General features: G+C 45.7%; 2 non-coding genes across 2 annotated transcripts; both read left to right on the top strand.

The window, feature by feature from the left end:
• The first annotated feature begins 1,519 nt into the window (after window positions 1–1,519).
• trnan-guu (transfer RNA asparagine (anticodon GUU)) lies at window positions 1,520–1,593 on the top strand. Its single transcript has one exon. It is a non-coding gene; the product is annotated as a tRNA-Asn (tRNA).
• Window positions 1,594–14,627: 13,034 nt separating this feature from the next.
• On the top strand, window positions 14,628–14,700 carry trnav-cac (transfer RNA valine (anticodon CAC)). Its single transcript has one exon. It is a non-coding gene; the product is annotated as a tRNA-Val (tRNA).
• Window positions 14,701–23,983: the final 9,283 nt, after the last annotated feature.

Raw genomic sequence — 23,983 nt, 5'->3', positions numbered from 1 at the left:
GATGAACAGTGTGAAACAGAAACAGCTACATGAGAAACCATAGCCTCGACGGCATCTGTATGAATTGCTCTGCATCGATAATTAGCAGAGCGTAAAGAGGGGAAACTGATGCGAGACATGAGAAAAGGCCGAGCCAAAGTGTAATGGTGGCGATGATTTTGTTGTTTTTGAGAATTTTTTCAAAGATTTTGGTGTGGTTGGTTCCATGGTGTAAAGGTGAGCCCTCTGGACTTTGAATCGAGCAATCTGAGTTCAAATCTCAGTAGGACCTCAATTTTTGTTGTCCCAGCTGCTGAAGATTTGGGACAAACAAGTAAAAGATACCTGGTGCTGGTGGGCAATTTTATTGCCTTTATTATTGATGCTTGATCGACAAGTCTCGTTGTCAAATCCTGTGCTCTGTGGGAGCACAGTCCCGCATTGCTGAACTCTTTGCTTCAGCACGCAGTCTGAAGTTTGGATTAAAAAACAGGAAGATTGAAGTTTGGATGGAAAAGAGACTGTTCGACAATGTGGTGCCTTCAGCCAGTGAGATGAGCAACTGGTCATTGTCTGGATGTTATATATTTCAGTACCTTGTTACGGTGGGAATAATGGAAATTCAGGACTAAACGATTTGACGATGTCTGTATGTTCTCTATTTGAGTTTAAACTTGTTACTATATAATGAGATCTATAGGTTAAACACGCAATATTAAGTCTGTCTGTTAAACGATTCAGAAAGCAGTTCGTCTGGATTGTCTAAATGCAAAGAATAAGAGTTCAAAGGCTTTTTCAGTATAAAGATGACTGCAGTATGGACTGCAGAGACACAGACATCAGAGACACTAGACATTTGGAAGGTGTGTGTCTCAAGCAGCCACGGAAATCGAAGCAAGCTGCCTTTGTGAAGTGTTCTCAGTAACTTTCATATTTGGTTTGCTGAGTATGAATGTTTAATTAAAAGATCCGATCCTGCCTTTACTACAACGGAGTGTGTGCGGGTAATTCGACGTTAAAAGCAACGAAGTGAAAAGAGCAAGACAGCCGTTTACAACATGTTGGTGACCCCGACGTGATTTTCAAAAGTTCGTTAGCTCATTCGAAGCCCCCGACATGAAGCAGAAAGTTGGCTGAGTTGTTGGAAGAAGTGTTTCCCACACATCAGTTCGAGGGGTGAGCATTCTCTTAATTGTCGTGATTAAAGGGATCTTCAGTTAGTAATGGGAGGCTCAGGGGATATTCCAGTTGAAGTCTGGTCATTTCTTAATGAGTGGATTGAGTTGAAAGGGGGAACTTATGGGATAAGACAGGAAACAATGACAGGAGAATGGAGAGAGACACGGCAGTCCTTAGTGGAGAGTGTCCAGTTAAAAAAGATTAAAGTGTTTGGCTTCCACACATCCACAATGAATGTCCCACCCTTTACTTGGGAAAAGTACAACTGAGAGTGGACAAGTTCCATCCCGGTAAGAGCAATCTGAAGCTTTAACTGACTGACACCCTGGTTTGGGATGTCTTGCAGTGTGCAATTGCGTCAGTCTCTGTGGCGCAATGGGTTAGCGCGTTCGGCTGTTAATCGAAAGGTTGGTGGTTCGCGCCCACCCAGGGACGAAGCATTTAACTGTTTTTCCCCGTGGATTCGGTGCTGCACGATTCCAGGTTGTCATTGTGAGTTTTGGCTCCGCGAATATATTCCACAAACATTGCCAGCTGTGCTGTTATCCAGTGAGTTCCCACTCCAATACTTATATGAGCATTCAGTTTGAGTGTATACAGACTCGCTGAGAGTCGGCACGGGCTCTACGGGCCGAATGGCCTTCCGTGCTGTAACCATTCCATTATTCTATAAGTTAGTGGCACATTTCATAGTGTGGGTGGAAGCAGAACATTTCAAAGGGACATGGATTGAGTCGGCAAAACTAGAGGCATTTGATTCAGGAGATTCGGGCGGCACGGAAATTCGGAAGTTTAATGACTTTGAAAGGAACATTGTTGTTTTGTGCAGTTACGGTCAGAGAAATGTTTGTGAAAGGAATTTTTTGAACAGAGGAATGCAGCATTTAATCTTCTGCCTTAACACTTCTTCCTGGGTGTCGGGGTCACATTTCTTTTCGAGGTTATTCTTCTCAAAAAGGAGTTAGATGTAGTCCTTCAGACTTGGGGGATCAAGGGCTATGGTGAGAAAGCAGGAATGGGGTATTGAAGTTGCATGTTCAGCCATGAACTCATTGAATGGCGGTGCAGGCTCAAAGGGCCGAATGGCCGACCTCTGCACCTATTTTCTATGTTTTCTATGTTTCTTGAATTTATATTTCCTTTGGTGTTTCACAATAACCAGACCTTTGCTCTAAAGTCTTTCTCACTATTTCCCCAATCTCCTGTTGATGTTCCCAGAAATGAACATTTTGAACCAGACACCGAAAACACACTGTGCAAAATGGGACATGCTTTAACAGTTAACGTGGGGCTCGAACCCCCAAATTCGAGATTAAGATTCTCATTCTCGACCGATTGATCTCACGGGGCTTCTACCAAATAGACGTTTTTGTCGTTGATTGCAGCCAGGTGCCTGTTGGCTCCGCCCCAGATGTTTAAACTTGCTGTCAAGGAACTGCGAGGATCTTCTTGAATGGTGGACCAGGCTCGAGGGGCCGAATGGCCTACTCCGGCCCCTAATCCTTACATGTTTATGACCTTATGACCTTTCACAGGAGAACAAATTCGCCCCTGAGCATGCATGAGGAGAAAGCTCCAGAAAATATTCCCACCCGGTGAGCTTTCGCGTGTGAGACGAACGTGTTAAACGCTACACTGCGGAAACATCTCCACTTTCAGCACCAGATCAGACGGAAATGTTAAGCGAGCAGGTGAACTGCTGAATCCCACTTTGAAGGAGTTGATCGCGGTGTCAAACAATGAGTTTCACTTAATGATTAAAAATAAGAAATGTCAGATTTAAACACAGACCTCGAGAGAAGACTGCATCCTGAACACAGCACCTGAGACCGCTCGGCCATCCTGACTAATTAATGCTGTATGTGGCCATCTGCAGGTTGATTTTGAACTTTTGTATCCTGTCACATGAAATAAATGAGGGCAGCAGGCGTATCTCTGTCTGACACCGGGGAAAAAGTGAGACAAAACTTGGAGCAAGGGTCTGGTTATTGCCAAACAGCAAAGAATATATTAATTCTGGAAGAACAATATCTAAAAGTACAGTAACCCTGATGTGATTTAAACACACTACCTTCGGAACTGAAATCAGTCACGCTACCATTGCGCCACGAGGTCTACATCATAAGACTCAGATGTTCGTCTATATGAAGGTGTCACAATACAAGGAGCTTTAAAATCTCCGCCCATTCCCACCTGGTGTCAGAAGCAGCGCTCACCACCCAGTCACTGTATGTTTTTTTCTTAAACTTTTGTGTTGCTTTCACGAGAAAGCATCATTAATTAACCCCTCACCTTCTTTTGCACAATGAAAGAAATGCTAACTGACGGACAGTCGATACTTCAATCATTTGTCCTGTGCGTTGGGGAGCGGGCAGGGAAGTGGACCTGAGTCCATGATCACATCGACCATGATCGTATTAAATGGTGGAGCAGGCTCGAGGGGCGTATGGCCGACTCCTGCTCCTATTTCTTATGTTCTTATGTTCTTCAGCATGTTAATCCATTTTGCACACTGTATTTTAGGATCTGGTTCAAAATCTTCATTGCCGATGACATCAGGAATCTGGGGCAACTTTTGTCAAATTTAACAGCACCGGTTATTCCGACCATGCACAGAAAATAGAATCAGTAGTGAAGATAAAATCCTACGATGCTCATTTTCAGATTCAATGCAGTAGGATTTCAAATAAATTTTAAGAATTTTACAGTGAAATGATTTGGAAGTGTTATTGCATTTGTGTCTTTAATTAAACTTTGTGGCGTCTGACTCCCGTTCATGCCTCTGCTGAATTAGAAAGGAGAGTTTGACGTTGACCAGACTGCACTGCCCCTGATATTTGTGAGCTCATCCTTTATATTCAGTGGTTTCTCGCCCTTTGATGGGCTGCAGTGTAGCGGATATCACGTTGGCCTCACCCGCGAAATGTCCCCGGTGAATCCGTTTTCTCTCACTGAAAGTTATCTATTTATTGAAGTGAAATAAAGAGCACTAAAGGAATAAGGGATCACTTTTGCCAGGAGAATAAATAGCAACTAAACACAGCAAATGCTGGAAATCTCAGCAGGTCAGGCAGCATTTGCCAGGAGATGAAACTCGCCTCTGATTGTTCCTCTATAGCAAGTTTAAACATAATGCTCCTTCCCGGGATCGAACCTCATACCTTTCATGTGTAATGCAAACGTGATAAGCACACGTGATAACCACGACACTACAGAAACCTCTGGCACGGCTGGCACAACAGAGTGGAGCTGACCAGTGAGCTCCCTCTGTGCTGATCAGGAATGTGTTGGCTCACCTGAAACAACTTCTGGCCCACACTGAAAGTTCTCAATCCTTCTCCTCCGCTGCCCTTTGCAGAAATGTCACGGATCACCCAGCCACCGTGTTCACTTCCACATCCTCACAGTGGGGCCACAGAGGCTCCTACCGTCTCCCCGCAATCAGCGAACTCGCCCAGTTGACAAAATTAAACCCGGAACACGTGCTCGGCAAAGGGCAGGAGAAGCCAGATCGTCTGTAAGATCGGTCTATGACAGAAAGTATTGGTATTCATGGTGATTACAGCAATTATTAATCGTCTCACAGAACTCAATTATTTTTACGCAATGAATTGATCGACAATTGAAACCAGGTTAGTGCACCGGATCTTAACCCCTCGACCACCAGGGAACAGTTATGATACATTTCGATATATTTATATATATTTATATATGAACTGGAATATCAGTGGCTAGCTGCCTAGACCTCATGGTGCAACGGTAGTGCGTCTAACTTCGAGTGAGAGAAATTGTTCCACAGTGACACCCATTTCATCTTTTGTTCCCTTTTAAACACTAGAAACTGAGACAGGGGGAATAAATAGAGAAATAAAAGCACAGGGATATAGACAAGAGGAAGAGAGAAGGGGAAAGATACTGCCCCCACCCAGAACTAATGCAGAAAGCCCTCTGCTGCGCTCGGGGTGGCCACCCACAGCCTGCATACACTAACGGGAGAACACCAGCGGCAGGTCGGGGCCATGAAAGGAACGGCGAGCGGCCCTGGGAGCAGCTTGGAGGTCCCGGAAGACTATTCCAGGGAGTAGCGCGAGCTGGTGCAGGAGGGCGGCGGCAGCGAAGAGTGACGTCATCAAGGTCCAGGTCGGTGATTGGAGCGTGGGCAGGTGCAGCAGGAGCGGCGAGATCGGGGCGAAGGAGCGGCGAGAGACTGTGGAGGGATGTGATCAGGGCCAGGGGAGGTATGAGTTCGGGGCCAGTGGCCCAGGGGCAGCACGGGCCAGCCCACACTGCGATATGTGTGTGCACTGAGTCCGTGCAGCAGAACTGGTCTCCAGTCGACCTGCTTAACCCTTGCCACTGGACCAAGACCAAGCTCTGTCAAGCCCGTTTGATGGCTGGGGTGCAACGGCCATCACAACTAAAAAAAATCCACGCACAGGCATCTTCCACCGTTCGGCATGTAGTTCGGGTCCTTCATTAAAACACCTGTGAACTCATCCTTTTTCGGCGTGGAAGCAAGTCATCCTCGTTTCGAGGGACCGCCTATGATGATGATGATGATGGATACATTAACGTCCCAACAGCTCATTGACTGCAGGAGTGGGACCGTGCGGCGCTTCAGAAAACATGTCGAAAAGGCAAAGTCACTGATTCCGTCTCATTTGCTCCTCCGATCAAAAATAACAACACACACTAAAAATGCTTCAATGATGGTTACACTTTATCTCCGTGCAGCCTCTACAGTCTAAAGACACCACAACGGTAGTGTGAATACATTCTTCCCATCAAAGTTTATTTGTGCTACTTTGTTGTGGCAACTCTTGATTGCAGTCACCAAGATATCCCTTGAGATAGAGGGTAAAACTCATTATTTTCCTTTGGCAATGCTTTTAAGAATCTGAGAAGATTTGACTGGAGGTTTATTAACAGATAGCACTTCGTAAGGCCTTTATCTCCATATTTGCTAAGCAGTTGGCTCGTTGGTCTAGTTGTATGATTCTCACTTTGGGGTTGTTACTTGAAATTTGCGAGAGATCCCGGGCGAGCCCTTTTTTTGCCGTGAATTTTGAATTTGCATCGAACCTTTGCAAAGAAGCACTTGCATTTCTGCAGCGTCTCTCAGGAACTCATAACGCCCCAAAGCGCTTTACAGCCGTTGAGTTACCTTTGAAATGTTGTCACTTGAGTAAAGATGTGCCCAAATCACCCCACACGCATCTCAACTCTTTGTGAAGGAGTTCATAGAATCATAGAAGTTTACAGCACGGAAGGAGGCCAATTCAGCCCATCGTGTCCATGCCGGCCAACAAGAGGCTATCCAGCCGAATCCCACTTTCCAGATCTAGGTCCATAACCCTTCAGGTTACAACACTTCAGATCACATCCAAGCACTTGTTAAATGTGGTGAGTGTTTCTGCCTCTACCACCCTTTCAGGCAGTGAGTTTCAGACACCCACAACCCTCTGCGTGCAGAAATAAATAGGTGCAGGCGAAGGCCATTCGGCCCTTCGAGCCGCACCACCACGGAGAATGAAACAGTTAATTCAGAGACCATGGTCCAGAACTTAAAGTAGGGTAACTTTGAAGGTGTGATGCATGAATTGGCTAGGATAGATTGGCGAATGATACTTAAGGGGTTGACAGTGGAAGGGCAATGGCAGACATTTACAGACCGCATGGATGAACTGCAACAATTGTACATCCCTGTCTGGTGTAAAAATAAAAAAGGGAAGGTTGCTCAACCGTGGCTATCAACGGAAATCAGGGATAGTATTAAAGCCAAGGAAGTGGCACACAAATTGGCCAGAAATAGCAGCGAACCCGGGCACTGGGTTTGACTCGGGCAGGGAAAATAGAGTACGAGAGGAAGCTTGCAGGGAACATTAAAATGGACTGCAAAAGCTTCTATAGATATGTAAAGAAAAAAAGGTTAGTAAAGACAAACGTAGGACCCCTGCAGTCAGAATCAGGGGAAGTCATAACTGGGAACAAAGAAATGGCAGACCAATTGAACAAGTACTTTGGTTCGGTATTCACTAAGGAGGACACAAACAATCTTCCGGATATAAAAGGGGTCAGAGGTTCTCGTAAGAAGGAGGAACTGAGGGAAATCCTTATTAGTCGGGAAATTGTGTTGGTGAAACTGATGGGATTGAAGGCCGATATATTCCCAGGCCTGATGGTCTGCATCCCAGAGCACTTAAGGAGGTGGCCTTGGAAATAGCGGATGCATTGACAGTCATTTTCCAACACCCCATAGATTCTGGATCAGTTCCGATGGAGAGGAGGATAGCCAATGTAACCCCACTTTTTAAAATAGGAGGGAGAGAGAAAGCAGGGAATTATAGACCGGTCAGCCTGACATCAGTAGTGGTGAAATTGATGGAATCAATTATTAAGGATGTCATAGCAGCGCATTTGGAAAGAGGTGACATGATAGGTCCAAGTCAGCATGGATTTGTGAAAGGGAAATCATGCTTGACAAATCTTCTGGAATTTTTTGAGGATGTTTCCAGTAGAGTGGACAAGGGAGAACCAGTTGATGTGGTGTATTTGGACTTTCAGAAGGCTTTCGACAAGGTCCCACACAAGAGATTAGTGTGCAAAGTTAATGCAAATGGGATTGGGGGTAGTGTGCTGACGTGGATTGAAAATTAGTTGGCAGACAGGGAGCAAAGAGTAGGAGTAAATGGGTACTTTTCAGAATGGCAGGCAGTGACTAGTGTGGTACCGCAAGGGCCCTAGCTGTATACATTGTACATTAATGATTTAGACGAGGGGACTAAATGTAGTGTCTCCAAATTTGCAGATGACACTAAGTTGGGTGGCAGTGTGAGCTGCGAAGAGTATGTTATGAGGCTGCAGAGTGACTTGGATAGGTTAGGTGAGTGGGCAAATGCATGGCAGATGAAGTATAATGTGGATAAAGGTGAGGTTATCCACTTCGGTTGAAAAACAGAGAGACAGACTATTATCTGAATGGTGACAGATTAGGAAAAGGGGAGGTGCAACGAGACCTGGGTGCCATGGTACATCAGTCATTGAAGGTTGGCATGCAGGTACAGCAGGCGGTTAAGAAAGCAAATGGCATGTTGGCCATCATAGCGAGGGGATTTGAGTATAGGGGCAGGGAGGTGTTACTACAGTTGTACAGGGCCTTGGTGAGGCCACACCTGGAGTATTGAGGAAGGATGTTCTTGCTATTGAGGAAGTGCAGCGAAGGTTCACCAGACTGATTCCCAGGATGGCGGGACTGACATATCAAGAAAGACTGGATTCACTGGAGGTCAGACAAATGAGAGGGGATCTCATAGAAACGTTTAAAATTCTGGCGGGTTTCGACAGGTTAGATGCAGGAAGAATGTTCCCAATGTTGGGGCAGTCCAGAACCAGGGCTCACAGTCTTAGGATAAGGGGTAAGCCATTTAGGACCGTGATGAGGAGAAACTTTTTCAACCAGAGAGTGGTGAACCTGTGGAATTCTTTACCACAGGAAGTTGATGAGGCCAATTCACTAAATATATTGAAAAAGGAGTTAGACGCAGCCCTTACTACTCGGGGGATCAAGGGGTATGGCGAGACAGCAGGAATGGGGTACTGAAGTTGCATGTTCAACCATAAACTCATTGAATGGTGGTGCAGGCTAGAAGGGCCAAATGGCCTATTCCTGCACCTATTTTCTATGTTTCTACATTCCAATAAGATCATGGCTGATCATTCACCTCAGTACCCCTTTCCTACTTTCTCTTCATACCCCTTGAGCCCTTTTGCCATAAAGGCCACAGCTAATTCCCTCTGGAATATATCAAATGAACTGGCATCAACAACTCTCTGCGGCAGAGAATTCCACAGGTTAACAACTCTCTGAGTGAAGACGTTTCTCCTCATCTCGGTCCTAAATGGCTTACCCCTTATCCCTTCGACACTGACCCCTGGTTCTGGACTTCCCCAACATCGGGCACATTCTTCCTGCCTCTAACCTGTCCAGTCCCGTCAGAATTTTATAAGTTTCTTTGAGATCCCCTCTCATTCTTCTAAACTCCAGTGAATACAGGCCCAGTCAATCCAGTCTCTCCTCATATGTCAGTCCTGCCATCCAGGGAATCAGTCTAGTGAACCTTCTCTGCACTCTCTCAGTCGCAAGAACATCCTTCCTCAGATTAGGAGACCAAAACTGAACACAATATTCCAGGTGAGGCCTCACCAAGGCCCTGTACAACTGCAGTAAGACATTCCTGCTCCAATACTCAAATCCCCCAGCTATGAAGGCCAACATGCCATTTGCCTTCTTCACCGCCTGCTGTACCTGCATGCCAACTTTCAATGACTGATGTACCATGACACCCAGGTCTCGTTGCACCTCCCCTTTTCCTAATCTGCCGCCATTCAGATAATAATCTGCCTTCACGTTTTTGCCACCAAAGTGGATAACATCACATTTATCCACATTATAGTGCATCTGCCATGTATTTGCCCACTCACCTCACCTTTCCAAGTCACTCTTCAGCCTCTTAGCATCCTCCTCACAGCTCACACCGTCACGCAGCTTAGAGTCACCTGCAAACTTGGAGATATAACACTCAATTTGTTCATCGAAATCATTGATGTATATTGTAAATAGCTGAGGTCCCAGCACTGAGCCCTGCAGCACCCCACTGGTCACTTCCTTTCATTCTGAGAAGGACCCATTTATCCCAACTCTCTGCTACCTTTCTGCCAACCAGTTCTCTATCCATGTCAATACATTACCCCCAATACCATGTGCTTTAATTTTGCACACTAATCTCTTGTGTGGGACCTTGTCAAAGGCCTTTTGAAAGTCCAAATACATTACATCCACTGGTTTTCCCTTGTCCACTCTCCTTGTTCCATCCTCAAATAATTCTAGATGATTTGCCAAGTATGATTTCCCTTTCCTAAATCCATGCTCACTTGGACCGATTTTGTCACTGCTTTCCAAATGCTATGTTGTTTCATCCATAATAATTGATTCCAGCATTTTCCCCACTGCTGATGTCAGGCTAACCGGTCGATAATTACCCGTTTTCTCTCTTCCTTCTTATTAAAAAAGTGGTGTTATATTAGCTACCCTCCAGTCCATAGGAACTGATCCAGATTCGATCGACTGTTAGAAAATGATCACCAATGCATCCAATATTTCGAGGGTTACTTCCTTAACTACTCTGGGATGCAGACTATCTGGCCCTGGGATTTATCAGCCTTCAATCCCAACAATTTCCTGAACACAATTTCCTGACTAATAAAGATTTCCTTCAGTTCCTCCTTCTCGCTGGACCCTCGGTCCCTGAGTACATTAGGAAGGTTATTTGTGTCTTCCTTCGTGAAATCAGAACCAAAGTATCTGTTTAACTGGTCCGCCATTTCTTTTTTCTCCATTATAAATTCACCTGATTCTGACTGCAAGTGACCGACGTTTGTCTTCACTAATCTTTTTCTCTTCACATATCTATAGAAGCTTTCGCAGTCAGTTTTTATGTTCCCAGCATACTTCCTCTCATACTCTATTTTCCCACTCCTTATTAAACCCTTTGTCCTCCTCTCCAGAATTCTAAATTTCTTCCAGTCCTCAGGTTTGCTGCTTTTTCTGGCAAATTTATAGGCCTCTTCCTTGCATTTAACACGATCCCTAATTTCCCTTATTAGCCACGGTTGAGCCACCTTCCCCATTTTATTTTTTCTCTAGACAGGGATGTACAATTGTTGAAGTTCATCCATGTGATCTTTAAATGTTTGCCATTGCCTATCCAGCGTCAACCTTTTAAGTCTCATTTGCCAGTCTATTCTAGCCAATTCACATCTCATGCAATCGAAGTTACCTTTCCTTAAATTCAGGTCCCTGGTCTCTGAATTAAATGTTTCAATCTCCATCTTAATAAAGAATTCAACCATATTATGGTCACTCTTCTCCAAGGGGCCTCGCACAACAAGATTGCTAATTACTCCTTTTTCATTACACATCACCGAGTCTAGGATAGCCAGCCCTCAAGTTGGTTCCTCGACATATTGGTCTAGAAAACCATCCCTAATACACTCCAGGAAATCCTCCTCCACCGTATTTCTACCAGTTTGGTTACCCCAATCTATATGTAGATTAAAGTCGCCCATGATAACTGCTGTATCTTTATTGCACGCATCTATAATTTCTTGTTTGATACTGTCCCCAAATTCACTACTACTGTTTGGTGGTCTGTGCACAACTCCCACTCGTGTTTTCTGCCCTTTGGTATTCCGCAGCTCTATCCATACAGAGTCCACACCATCCAAGCTAATGTCCTTCCTTAATATTGCGTTAATTTCCTCTTTAACCAGCATCGTTCCCCGACCTCCTTTTCCTTTCTGTCTATCCTTCTTGAATGTTGAATACCTCAGGATATTGAGTTCCCAGCCTTGGTCACCCTGGAGCCATGTCTCTGGAATCCCAATTATAACATGTTCGTGAATTGCTGCCTCTGAGTGAATTCATCCACCTTATTACGAATAATCCTCGCATTGAGGCACAGAGACTTCAGGCTTGTCTTTTTAATACACTTTGTCCCTTTAGAATTTTGCTGTAATGTGGCCCTTTTTCATTTTTGCCTTGTGTTTCTCTGCCCTCCACTTTTACTTTTCTTCTTTCTATCTTTTGCTTCTGCCCCCATTTTACTTCTTTCTATCTCCCTGCATAGGTTCCCATCCCCCTGCCATATTAGTTTAACCCCTCCCCAACAGCACGAGCAAACATTCCCCTAGATATTGGTTCCGGTCCTGACCAGTTGCAGACCGCCCGATTTGTACTTGTCCTATCTCCCCCAGAACCGGTCCAATGTCCCAGGAATTTGAATCCCACCCTCCTGCACTACTCATCAAACCATGTATTCATCTGAGTTATCCTGCATTTCCTATTCTGACTAGCTCGTGGCACTGGTAGCAATTCTGAGATTACTACCTTTTAATTTAATTCCTAGCTCCCTAAACTCAGCTTGTAGGACCTCATCCCATTTTTCCCTATATCATTGGTGCCTATATACACCACGGCAGCTGGCTATTCACCCACCCCCTCCAGAATGCGCTGCAGCCACTCCGAGACATTCTTGACCTTTGCACCAGGGAGGCAACATACCATTCTGGAGTCTCGATTGCAGCCGCAGAAACATCTATCTATTTCCCTTACAATAGAATCCCCTATAACTATAGCTCTCCCATTCTTTTTCCTGCCCTCCTGTGCAGCAGAGCCACCCATGGTGCCATGGACTTGGCTGCTGCTGCCTTCCCCTAATGAGTCATCTCCTCCAACAGTACCCAAGGTGGTGTATCTGTTTTGCAGGGAGATGACCGGAGGGGACTCCTGCACTGTCTTCCTTCCACTGCTCTTCCTGATGTTTACCCATTCCCTCTCTGCCTGAGTAACCGTTACCTACGGTGTGTTCAATTCACGACATCCTGAGCATTGCGGATGAATCCGTGCGCAGCTCCAGTGCCGCAATGAGGCCTGTCAGGAGCTGCAGATGGATACACTTGGTGCACATGTAGTCAGCAGGGACACTGGAAGCGTCCCTGACTTCCCACACAGCACAGGAGGAGCATGACATGTGTCTGAGCTCTCCTGCTATGACTTAACCATTAGATTTACTTAATTTGGCAACAATTCTAAAGTTTCTTTGCTGCTAAGAACAAGAAGAAATCAAAGAAACATAAAACTACTCACCACTCAACCAGCCAATCACTTACCCTCTTGGCTGTGACGTCACCCTTTGATTACTTTTGACTTCTTTCTTACTTTTGACCCTGCACCAGCTGTAGCTCGCTGCTCGCTGCTCCTCCAGCCGCTGCTCCTCCGACTGCCGCCGATCCCCGGACTCCCACTGGGCATTTATAGGCCGCTGCTCACACCGCCTCCGGTCACTGCTCCTCCGACTTTTGGAAAAAAATAATTCAGTCAGGCAGAGTCTGCATAGATTTATGAAAGGGAAGTCATGTTTGACAAATTTGCTGGAATTCTTTGAGGGTGTAATGAACAGGGTGGATAAAGGGGAACCAGTGCATGTGGTGTACTTGGACTTCCAGAAGGCATTTTGACAAGGTACCACATAAAAGATTACTGCACAAGATAAAGGTTCCCGGGGTTGGGGGCAATATATTAGCATGGAGAGAGGATTGGCTAACGATCAGAAAACAGAGAGTCGGAATAAATGGTTCATTCTCTGTTTGGCAATCAGTAACTAGTGGGGTGCTGCAGGGATCGGTGCTGGGACCCCAACTGTTTACAATCTATATTAACGGCTTGGATGAAGGGACTGAGTGTAATGTAGCCAAGTTTGCTGATGATACACAGATGGCAGGAAAAGCAATGTGTGAGGAGGACACAAAAAATCTGCAAAAAGACATAGCCAGGTTAAGTGAGTGGGGAAAAATTTGGCAGATGGTGTATAATGTTGGAAAGTGCAAGGTTATGAATTTTGGCAGAAAAAAATCAAAGAACAAGTTATTAGTTAAAAGGAGAAAAATTGCACAGTGCTGCATTACAGCGGGACCTGGGAGTCCTTGTGCATGAAACACAAAAGATTAGTATGCAGGTACAGCAAGTGATCAGGAAGGCCAATGGAATCTTGGCCTTTATTGCAAAGGGGATGGAATATAAAACAAAGAAGTATTGCTGCAGTTATACAGGGTATTGGTGAGGCCAGACCTGGAACACTGCGTGCAGTTTTGGTTTCCATATTTAAGAAAGGATATAGATGCTTTGGAGGCAGTTCAGAGAAGGTTCACTAGGTTGATTCCGGAGATGAGGGGGCTAACTTATGAGAAAAGGTTGAGTAGGTTGTGCCTCTACTCATTAGAATTCAGAAGATTGAGAGGTGATCTTCTGGAAACGTGTAAGATTATGAGGGGGCTTGACAAGGTGGATGCAGAGAGGATGTTTCTGCATACTAACCTTTTATGTTACATGTACAAGGACCCCCAGGTCCCTCTGCACCGCAGCATTTCGTAATCTCTCCCCATTTAAATAATTATTTGCTTTTTTATTATTGCTACCACAGTAGATAACCTCATATTTCCCACCTTATACTCCATCTGACAAATTTCTGCCCACCCACTGAGCCTATCAATATCGCTTTGCAGATAGTTTGCGTCCTCCTCACAACTTGCTTTCCCAGCTATCTTTGTATCATCAGCAAACTTGGCGACATTACAAACATGCAGAGCACAGAACAAATTATTGACATATTGACTCTCCCTCAGTTAGTATTTCTTTCATTGTGCAAAAGAAAATTATCGAATCATTAATTATGTTATCCCATGAAAGCAAAATAAAAGTTTAACGAAAATAATTGGCAAATTTGAAAGGAACATTTTTGTTTTGTGCCGTTTCGGTCAGAGAAATGTTTGTGAAAGAAATTTTTTCAGAAAAAGGGATTCAGCATTTCAGCTTTTCGCTGAACACTTCTCTCTGGGCACTGCACTAGGCCGCAGTTTCCGTAGTGTAGCGGTCATCACGTTCGCCTCACACGCGAAAGGTCCCCGGTTCAAGCCTGGGCGGAAACATTATTTTTGAAACAAAAACTGGTTTTAAATGTTCATTGCTCATGTGACAATGGCCTCCTTCTGTGCTGTAAACTTCTCTGATTCCATGAAGAACATTTAAAACCAGTCTCCTAAAATACAGAGTGTGTAAAATCAGAGAGGGAATAAAACTTCCTCAATGATTAAAGTTTCACAAATTATTAAAATGAAGTTGTTGAAGTTTCGACTGACCCTCAGTGATCATGTTAGCATTTCTTTCATTCTGCTCAACAATGCTATCGGTTAATATCAGCAGATCTAAGCCGCATTTCAAACCCGGAAACAACTCATTCATTATTCACCCTTCCCAGTTCCAGTGCACAGAGGGTTATTTATACTTCATCCCAGAAACTCAAGTCCAACTTCTGACATTCCTTATTTCTAATTACTAACTCATTTATTTTGATACCACTCTGAAGTGCTTTGGGTCATCTATGTAATTTAGTTAAATTACTTCACTTTAATTAAAAACGGTGGTCGCAAAATGATTTCCCTAACTGGGAATCGAACCAGGGAAGCTGAAGGGATCGAAATGGTTTTGTGAAGCATTTGAAGATGCTCTCTAAAAATCTCACACTGCTAATTTAAAAACACGGTTACGATTTGTTTCAGTGTGAAAGAAGGGGATTGCAATGTCAACAAAAACACCAGGCAGTGACTGCATTAAGACCAATTCAAACTTTTCACAAAGTTGGTATCACAAAGTAACAGCTGAGCTAAAGTTGGCATTGACCAATGGGTAAAAACATCTCATTATAACCGATAAGCTCACAAATATCAGGAGGAGTGCAGTCTGGTCAATGTCAAACCCCTCCTTCCTTATTCAACAGAGACATGAATGGCAGACAGACGCCACAAAGTTTAATTAAAGACCGAAGTACAAGTCACATTTAATTTCCAAATCCTTTCACCATAAAATTCCTTCACTTTATTTCAAATCTTACTGCGTTGATTCTGAAAATGAGCACCATGTGATCTTACCTTCAATACTGATTCTATTATCTGGGCACGGTAGGAATTACCGCTCCGCTTTTGAGCCCAATTTGACAAAAGTTGCCCCAGATTCCTGGTGTCGTCAGCAATGAATATTTTGAACCAGACTCCTAAAATAGTGTTTTTTTACATGAGTTCACAGGATCTGGGTGTCACTGGCAAGGCCATAATTTATTGCCCAACCTTAATTGCCCTTGAGAAGCTGGTGGTTGTTGTGTATCTGTAAAGCATGCACTCCCATGTTCCGCCACTAGGGAGCTCATCCCTTGAAGTCCCACGGGATCTCAGCATCCCTTTGGAGCACTGTATATAAGCCGGCCCCCAAGGCCTGTTCCTCACTCTGGAGTGTCTTATTAAAGACTGAGGTTACTGTTACTTTAACCTCCGTGTGTGCAGCCTCATCTGTGTTAGGAACGCAATAACTGGCGACGAGAATACGAATCCAACGCAAAGATGCAGCAAACTGTGGGCATCCTGGAGAAGTTCTCGGAGGTAGCAAGCTCGGAGGAAGCTTATGTCGAACGGCTAGACCAGTAATTTGTAGCCAACGAGCTGGATGGAGAAGGAAGCGCTGCAAAAAGGAGAGCGGTCCTCCTCACAGTCTGTGGGGCACCGACCTACAGCCTCATGAAGAATCTTCTGGCTCCGTTGGAACCCACAGATAAGTCATATGAGGAGCTGTGTACAGTGGTTCGGGAGCATCTTAACCCGAGGGAGAGCGTGCTGATGGAGAGGTATCGGTTCTAACGTGCCAGCGATCTGACGGTCAGGAAGTGGCGAGCTACGTCGCCGAGCTCATGCAACTTGCAGGACAATGTGAGTTTGATGGTTGCTCGGAGCAAATGCTCAAAGACTTTTTTGTACTGGGCATTGGCCAAGAGACCAGCCTGCGAAAAATTTTGACTGTAGAGATACCGACCCTCAATAAGGCCATTGCAACAGTACAGGCGTTTATTTCCACCAGTGATAACACCCAACAAATCTCTCAGCACACAAGTGCTAGCAATGTTCATAAATTAACTGGAACTGTGTTTGCAAGCAGAAATGTACAGGGCAGAAGCCACGAGTTTGTAACTTCCAGCAGGCCTCAGGTGATCCAGATGACTCAGAGTCCCCAACAAAGAATAAATGCAAGGCAATTCACAGCTTGTGGAGGCTTCCATTCAGCCTATTCATGATGCTTCAAAGGGTATGTTTGCAAGTGCTTGTGGAACAATGGAGCACCTCCAATGAGCTTGCAAACGAGCTGCAAGCTCTGCAAAACCTGCTAACCACCACGTGGCGGAGGAAGATCGGTCCATGGTGGATCAAAGCAATTTAGAGCCTTCGAGAGAGGAGGCAGATGCTGAAGTACACGGGGTGCACACATTTTCGACGAAATGTCCACCTATTATGCTGCACGTAAAATTGAATGGCTTAGCCGTAGCCATGGAACTGGACACTGGCGTCAGCCAATCCATCATGAGTAAAAAGATGTTTGAGAGACTGTGATGCAACAAGCCATTCAGTTCAGCCCTGAGCCCCATCCACACGAAACTGATAACATACACCAAAGAGCTTATCACTGTCCTGGGCAGCGCCATGGTCAAGGTCACCTACGAGGGCATGGTGCATGAACTGGCACTCTGGATTGTCCCGGGCGATGACCCCACAGTGCTTGGAAGGAGCTGGCTGGGCAAAATCCGCTGGAACTGGGATGACATCCGAGCGCTATCACATGTCGATGAGGCCTCATGTATCCAGGTTCTTAAAAAATTTCCTTCCCTTTTTGAGCCAGGATTTGGAAACTTTTCCGGGGCGAAGTTGCGGATCCACTTGGTCCCAGAGGCACGACCCATTCACCACAAGGCGCGAGCAGTACCTCACATGATGAGGAAGAGAGTGGAAATGGAGCTGGACAGGCTGCAACTCGAGGGCATCATCTCCCCATAGGAATTCAGCGAGTGGGCCAGCCCGATTGTTCCAGTACTCAAAAGTGATGGCACAGTCAGGATTTGCGGCGATTATAAAGTAACTATTAATCGTTTCTCGCTACAGGACCAATACCCGCTACCTAAGGCAGACGACCTAATTGCGACGCTGGCAGGAGGATAGACGTTCACCAAGCTCGACCTGACTTCGTTTTACATGGCGCAGGAAGGCCAGGCTCACCCAGCAGCCCTGCAGGGCTAACAACACGCCAGCCCAGCGAGGGCACAGCCAGCACACCAGAACAGACATTTGTACTGAGGCGGCCCACCAGGGAAAGAAAGGCTCCCGACCGCCTCACCTTGTAAATAATTTTCAATTCGACTTTGCAGGGAGTGATGCTGTGTATCTGTAAAGCATGCACTCCCATGTTCCGCCACCAGGGAGCTCATCCTCTGAAGTCCCAAGGGATCCCAGCATCCCTTGGGAGCACTATATATAAGCCGGTCCCCTGAGGCCTGTTCCTCACACTGGAATGTCTTATTAAAGACTGAGGTCACTGTTACTTTAATCTCTCTGTGTGCAGCCTCATCTGTGTGAGGAACACAATAGTGCTGAGCACCATCTTGAACCGCTGCAGTCCGTGTGGTGAAGATGCTCCCACAGAGCTGTTAGGGAGGGAGTTCTAGGCTTTTAACCCAGTGACGATGAAGGAACGACCGATATATTTCCAAGTCAGGATGGTGTGTGACTAAATCTAACAATGGCTGGTGTCACAGGCACCAAATATTTTAAAGCAAGGTCTTAAAATGCTATGTGTAAAATGGGAAGGGATAATAATTCATGACATGCAAAGCCTGTTTAAAATGGGACTGTATAAAATTAATGTGAATATTTTTCTGCCTGACAGGGTTTTGGAAGCAGATTTAATATTAACTTTCCAAAGGGAAATATCGTTGAAAAAGAAACATTTGCAGGGTGCTGGGGAATGGGACTAATTGGAAATTTCACAGAGCCAGCACAGGTAACAACATAAGAAATCAGAGTAGTATAGGCCATACGGCCCCTCAAGCCTGCTCCACCATTCAATAAGATCATGACTGATCGTTGATCTCAACTCAACGTTCCCCGCTCGAACTCCCGATCCCTTGATTCCCCGAGACTCCAAAAATCTATCTTACGCAGCCTTGAATATATTCAGAGACTCAGCATCCACAGGCCTGTGGGGCAGAGAATTCCACAGATTCATAACCCTCTGAGTGAAGAAATTCCTCCTCATCTCTGTCTTAAATGGCCGACCCCTTAACCTGAGACTGTGCCCCCTGGTTCTCGACACTCCAGCCCGGGGGAAACAACCCTCACCATCTACCCTGTCAATCCCCTTCAGAATATTGTGTGTTTCAATGAGATCACCTCTCATTCTTCTAAACTCCGGAGAGTATCGGCCCATTCTGCACAATCTCTCAACTTAAGACAGTCCTCTCACCCCAGGAATCAATCTCGTGAATCTCTGTTGTACCTCCACCCAGGCAAATATTTCCTTCCTCAAATAAGGAGACCAAAACCGTGCGCAGTACTCCAGGTGTGGTCTCACCAGTGCCCTGTACAATTGTAGCAAGACTTCCTTACTCTTGTACTGTGGGCTATATATTAGGTACTATGGGCCGAGTGCCCTTTTTTTTGCTGATTCGACGGTTGAATAAAAAGTCATTAAAATTTGACAGTTGCTCGGCAAACATATTTGTATTTCCTTCAGTGTACTCCTTACTCTTCAAGGGCTAGATTTTCCCCAAGCAGTTTTGTCGGCGCACTGACCTCAAGCGCACCGACTTTGCGCGCTGGAAACGGCTCGGGGAAAAACTCGCCCCATCCTGGCCGCTGTGTACAGTCCCCGGAGTCCTGGCGTGGTGTCGATGGTGAAGTGGGGGGCGGAGCCAAATGCCTGCGCCGAAAACACTGCCGGCACCTTCGCGCATGGGCAGTAGGGAGAGAAAACGTGGCACTCTGCCATTTTTAAACAGTGTCAAACCCGATGAAAAGCACAGCAGCTTCTCAGCTTCTCCGGTCACTCGGCAGGCTCTCCCCCCGTCCCTCCCCGATAAAACGCACAGCTCCAGCAGCTGCAACTACTCCGGTCCACAAGCTCACACTTCTCCGGTGTGTCTTCTCTCTCCTATCCCCGGGATATAGGGACCGAGTGTAATGGAGCCAAGTTTGCTGATGGTACAAAGATTGGTGGGAAAGTAAATTGTGATACAGCAAAGAAAATCTCAATTACGGAAGAACAATATGGAAAAGTACAGTGACCCCGACGTGATATAAACACGCAGCCTTCTGATCTGGAGTCAGACACACTACCGTTGCACCACGAGGTCTACAGTGCAGAGTGCCCATGTTTGTATACATGAAGGTTCCTGAAACACAGTTTCATTTACCCTGCATTGGTGCAATGAAAGGGCTTCAAAATCCCCGGCCACTCCCACCGTGGGTCAGACAGCATCAGAAGCAGTGCCCACCTGTCACTCACCCTCTCACGCCCGCTTTCATCACCTGCTGCTCGGGTATTCAACATTCAGGAAATAGAATAAAAGGAAAAGGAGGTGGAGTAGCATTGCTGGTTAAGGAGGAGATTAAGGCAATAGTTAGGAAGGACATTAGCTTGGATGATGTGGAATCTATATGGGTAGAGCTGCAGAACACCAAAGGGCAAAAAACGTTAGTGGGAGTTGTGTACAGACCTCCAAACAGTAGTAGTGATGTTGGGGAGGGCATCAAACAGGAAATTAGGGGTGCGTGCAATAAATGTGCAGCAGTTATAATGGGTGACTTTAATATGCACATAGATTGGGCTAACCAAACTGGAAGCAATACGGTGGAGGAGGATTTTCTGGAGTGCACAAGGGATGGTTTTTTAGACCAATATGTCGAGGAACCAACTAGGGGGGAGGCCATCTTAGACTGGGTGTTATGTAATGAGAAAGGATTAATTAGCAATCTCGTTGTGCGAGGCCCCTTGGGGAAGAGTGACCATAATATGGTGGAATTCTGCATTAGGATGGAGAATGAAACAGTTAATTCAGAGACCATGGTCCAGAACTTAAAGAAGGCTAACTTTGAAGGTATGAGGCGTGAATTGGCTGAGATGGATTGGCGAATGATACTTAAGGGGTTGACTGTGGATGGGCAATGGCAGACATTTAGAGACCGCATGGATGAACTACAACAATTGTACATTCCTGTCTGGCATAGAAATAAAAAAGGGAGGGTGGCTCAACCGTGGCTATCAAGGGAAATCAGGGATAGTATTAAAGCCAAGGAAGTGGCATACAAATTGGCCAGAAATAGCAGCGAACCTGGGGACTGGGAGAAATTTAGAACTCAGCAGAGGAGGACAAAGGGTTTGATTAGGGCAGGGAAAATGGAGTATGAGAAGAAGCTTGCAGGGAACATTAAGACGGATTGCAAAAGTTTCTATAGATATGTAAAGAGAAAAAGGTTAGTAAAGACAAATGTAGGTCCCCTGCAGTCAGAATCAGGGGAAGTCATAACGGGGAACAAAGAAATGGCGGACCAATTGAACAAGTACTTTGGTTCGGTATTCACGAAGGAGGACACGAACAACCTTCCGGTTATAAAAGGGGTCGGGGGGTCTAGTAAGGAGGAGGAACTGAGGGAAATCCTTATTAGCCGGGAAATTGTGTTGGGGAAATTGATGGGATTGAAGGCCGATAAATCCCCAGGGCCTGATGGACTGCATCCCAGAGTACTTAAGGAGGTGGCCTTGGAAATAGTGGATGCGTTGACAGTCATTTTCCAACATTCCATTGACTCTGGATCAGTTCCTATGGAGTGGAGGGTAGCCAATGTAACCCCACTTTTTAAAAAAGGAGGGAGAGAGAAAACAGGGAATTATAGACCTGTCAGCCAGACATCGGTAGTGGGTAAAATGATGGAATCAATTATTAAGGATGTCATAGCAGTGCATTTGGAAAGAGGTGACATAGAAACATAGAAAATAGGTGCAGGAGCAGGCCATTCAGCCCTTCTAGCCTGCACCGCCATTCAATGAGTTCATGGCTGAACATGAAACTTCAGTACCCCCTTCCTGCTTTCTCGCCATAACCCTTGATCCCCCGAGTAGTAAGGACTTCATCTAACTCCCTTTTGAATATATTTAGTGAATTGGCCTCAACTACTTTCTGTGGTAGAGAATTCCACAGGTTCACCACTCTCTGGGTGACGAAGTTTCTCCTCATCTCGGTGATAGGTCATGATAGGACCAAGTCAGCATGGATTTGTGAAAGGGAAATCATGCTTGACAAATCTTCTGGAAATTTTTGAGGATGTTTCCAGTAGAGTGGATAAGGGAGAACCAGTTGATGTGGTATATTTGGACTTTCAGAAGGCGTTCGACAAGGACCCACACAAGAGATTGATGTGCAAAGTTAGAGCACATGGGATTGGGGTTAGTGTACTGACATGGATTGAGAACTGGTTGTCAGACAGGAAGCAAAGAGTAGGAGTAAATGGGTACTTTTCAGAATGGCAGGCAGTGACTAGTGGGGTACCGCAAGGTTCTGTGCTGGGGCCCCAGCTGTTTACACTGTACATTAATGATTTAGATGAGGGGATTAAATGTAGTATCTCCAAATTTGCGGATGACACTAAGTTGGGTGGCAGTGTGAGCTGCGAGGAGGATGCTGTGAGGCTGCAGAGCGACTTGGATAGGTTAGGTGAGTGGGCAAATGCAAGGCAGATGAAGTATAATGTGGATAAATGTGAGATTATCCACTTTGGTGGTAAAAACAGAGAGACAGACTATTATCTGAATGGTGACGGATTAGGAAAAGGGGAGGTGCAAAGAGACCTGGGTGTCGTGGCAGTGTGGGCTGGCTCGTGCTGCCCCTGGGCCCCTGGCCCTGAACTCACACCACCCCTGGGCCCCGATCACATCCCTCCACAGTCTCTCGCTGCTCCTGCTGTACCTGCCCACGCTCCAATCACTGACCTGGACTTTGATGACGTCACTCTTCGCTGCCGTCGCCCTCCTGCACCAGCTCGCGCTGTACCTTGCCGTGGTACACCACCACGCTGCTCCCAGGCTGCCGCTCACCGCTCCTTTTATGGCCCCGACCTGCCGCTGGTGTTCTCACGCAGGTCGGGGCCTCCACGCTGCTCCCAGCAAATCCAGTTACACGCCGTGTCACCGCACAATTCTCAGCTGTGATTGTCAGCTGACTACATTTTAAGCTATCACAGAGGCTGCAAGCAGTGTTCCCTGGTAGTCTAGTGGTTAGGATTTGGTGTTCTCACTGCCGTGGTCTGGGTTTGATTCCTGGTCAGGGAAAGTATTTTGACAGAGCAAATTGACAAAAATAATTCAAGTCTGCGAAATAATGAATAATTGTTTCAATCATCATTAATCCACCCACATGTGTTGCACACTGAAGGAAATACAAATATGTTTGCTGAGCGACTGTCGAATTTTAATAACTTTTCACACAACCGGAGAATCAGAGGAAAAACAGGATATTCGGCCCATAGTACCAAATATATAGCCCATAGTACAAGAGTAAGGAAGTCTTGCTACAATTGTACAGGGCCCTGGTGAGACCACACCTGGAGTATTGCGCACAGTTTTGGTCTACTTATCTGAGGAAGGATACACTTGCCTTGGAGGTGGTACAACAGAGCTTCACCAGATTGATTCCTGGGATGAGAGGACTGTCTTATGGTGAGAGATTGTGTAGAATATGCCGATACTCTCTGGAGTTTAGAAGAATGAGAGGTGATCTCATTGAACCGGACAATATTCTGAAAGGGATTGACAGGGTAAATGTTACGAAGCCTGGCTAACCCAGTCGGTAGAGCATGAGACTCTTACTTGCAGGGTGGTGGGATAGAGCCCCAACATTGGGCGATTACTTTTCCTGAAACTTTTATGTTGCTTTCAGAGGAAAACATCATTAATGAACCCATGATCTTCTTTTGCACAATGAAAAGAATGCGAATTGAGGGAGTGTTGATATTTTAATCAAATAATGAAAGCAGCGCCTGAGATAACTCGGCCATCCTTACTGTTCGATGCTGAAGTTGCAAGTTATTACTCTGGAACGTTTCAGACCGGGTACTTATTCACTGTTGCTGGAAGGCCCAGTGACCGGGATACTCTCTCCCCCGGGGTTTTCCTGAGCCTGTGCTCGTTGCACGGGGAGCTTTTGCCTGGGTCCGAGGTAGCTTGTATCCCAGGGATGGACAATAACCCTGAGCTCTGGAACTGGAGAAAAGCAAATGATTAATGAGTTGTTTGCGGGTTTCAAATGCAGCTTAGAGCTGCTGGTATAAACCGATCGTACTGATTCAC

The sequence above is a fragment of the Pristiophorus japonicus genome, unplaced genomic scaffold (assembly GCF_044704955.1).
Source record: "Pristiophorus japonicus isolate sPriJap1 unplaced genomic scaffold, sPriJap1.hap1 HAP1_SCAFFOLD_163, whole genome shotgun sequence".
Classification (NCBI taxonomy): domain Eukaryota; kingdom Metazoa; phylum Chordata; class Chondrichthyes; family Pristiophoridae; genus Pristiophorus; species Pristiophorus japonicus.
This window is presented reverse-complemented; position numbering and strand designations above follow the sequence as displayed.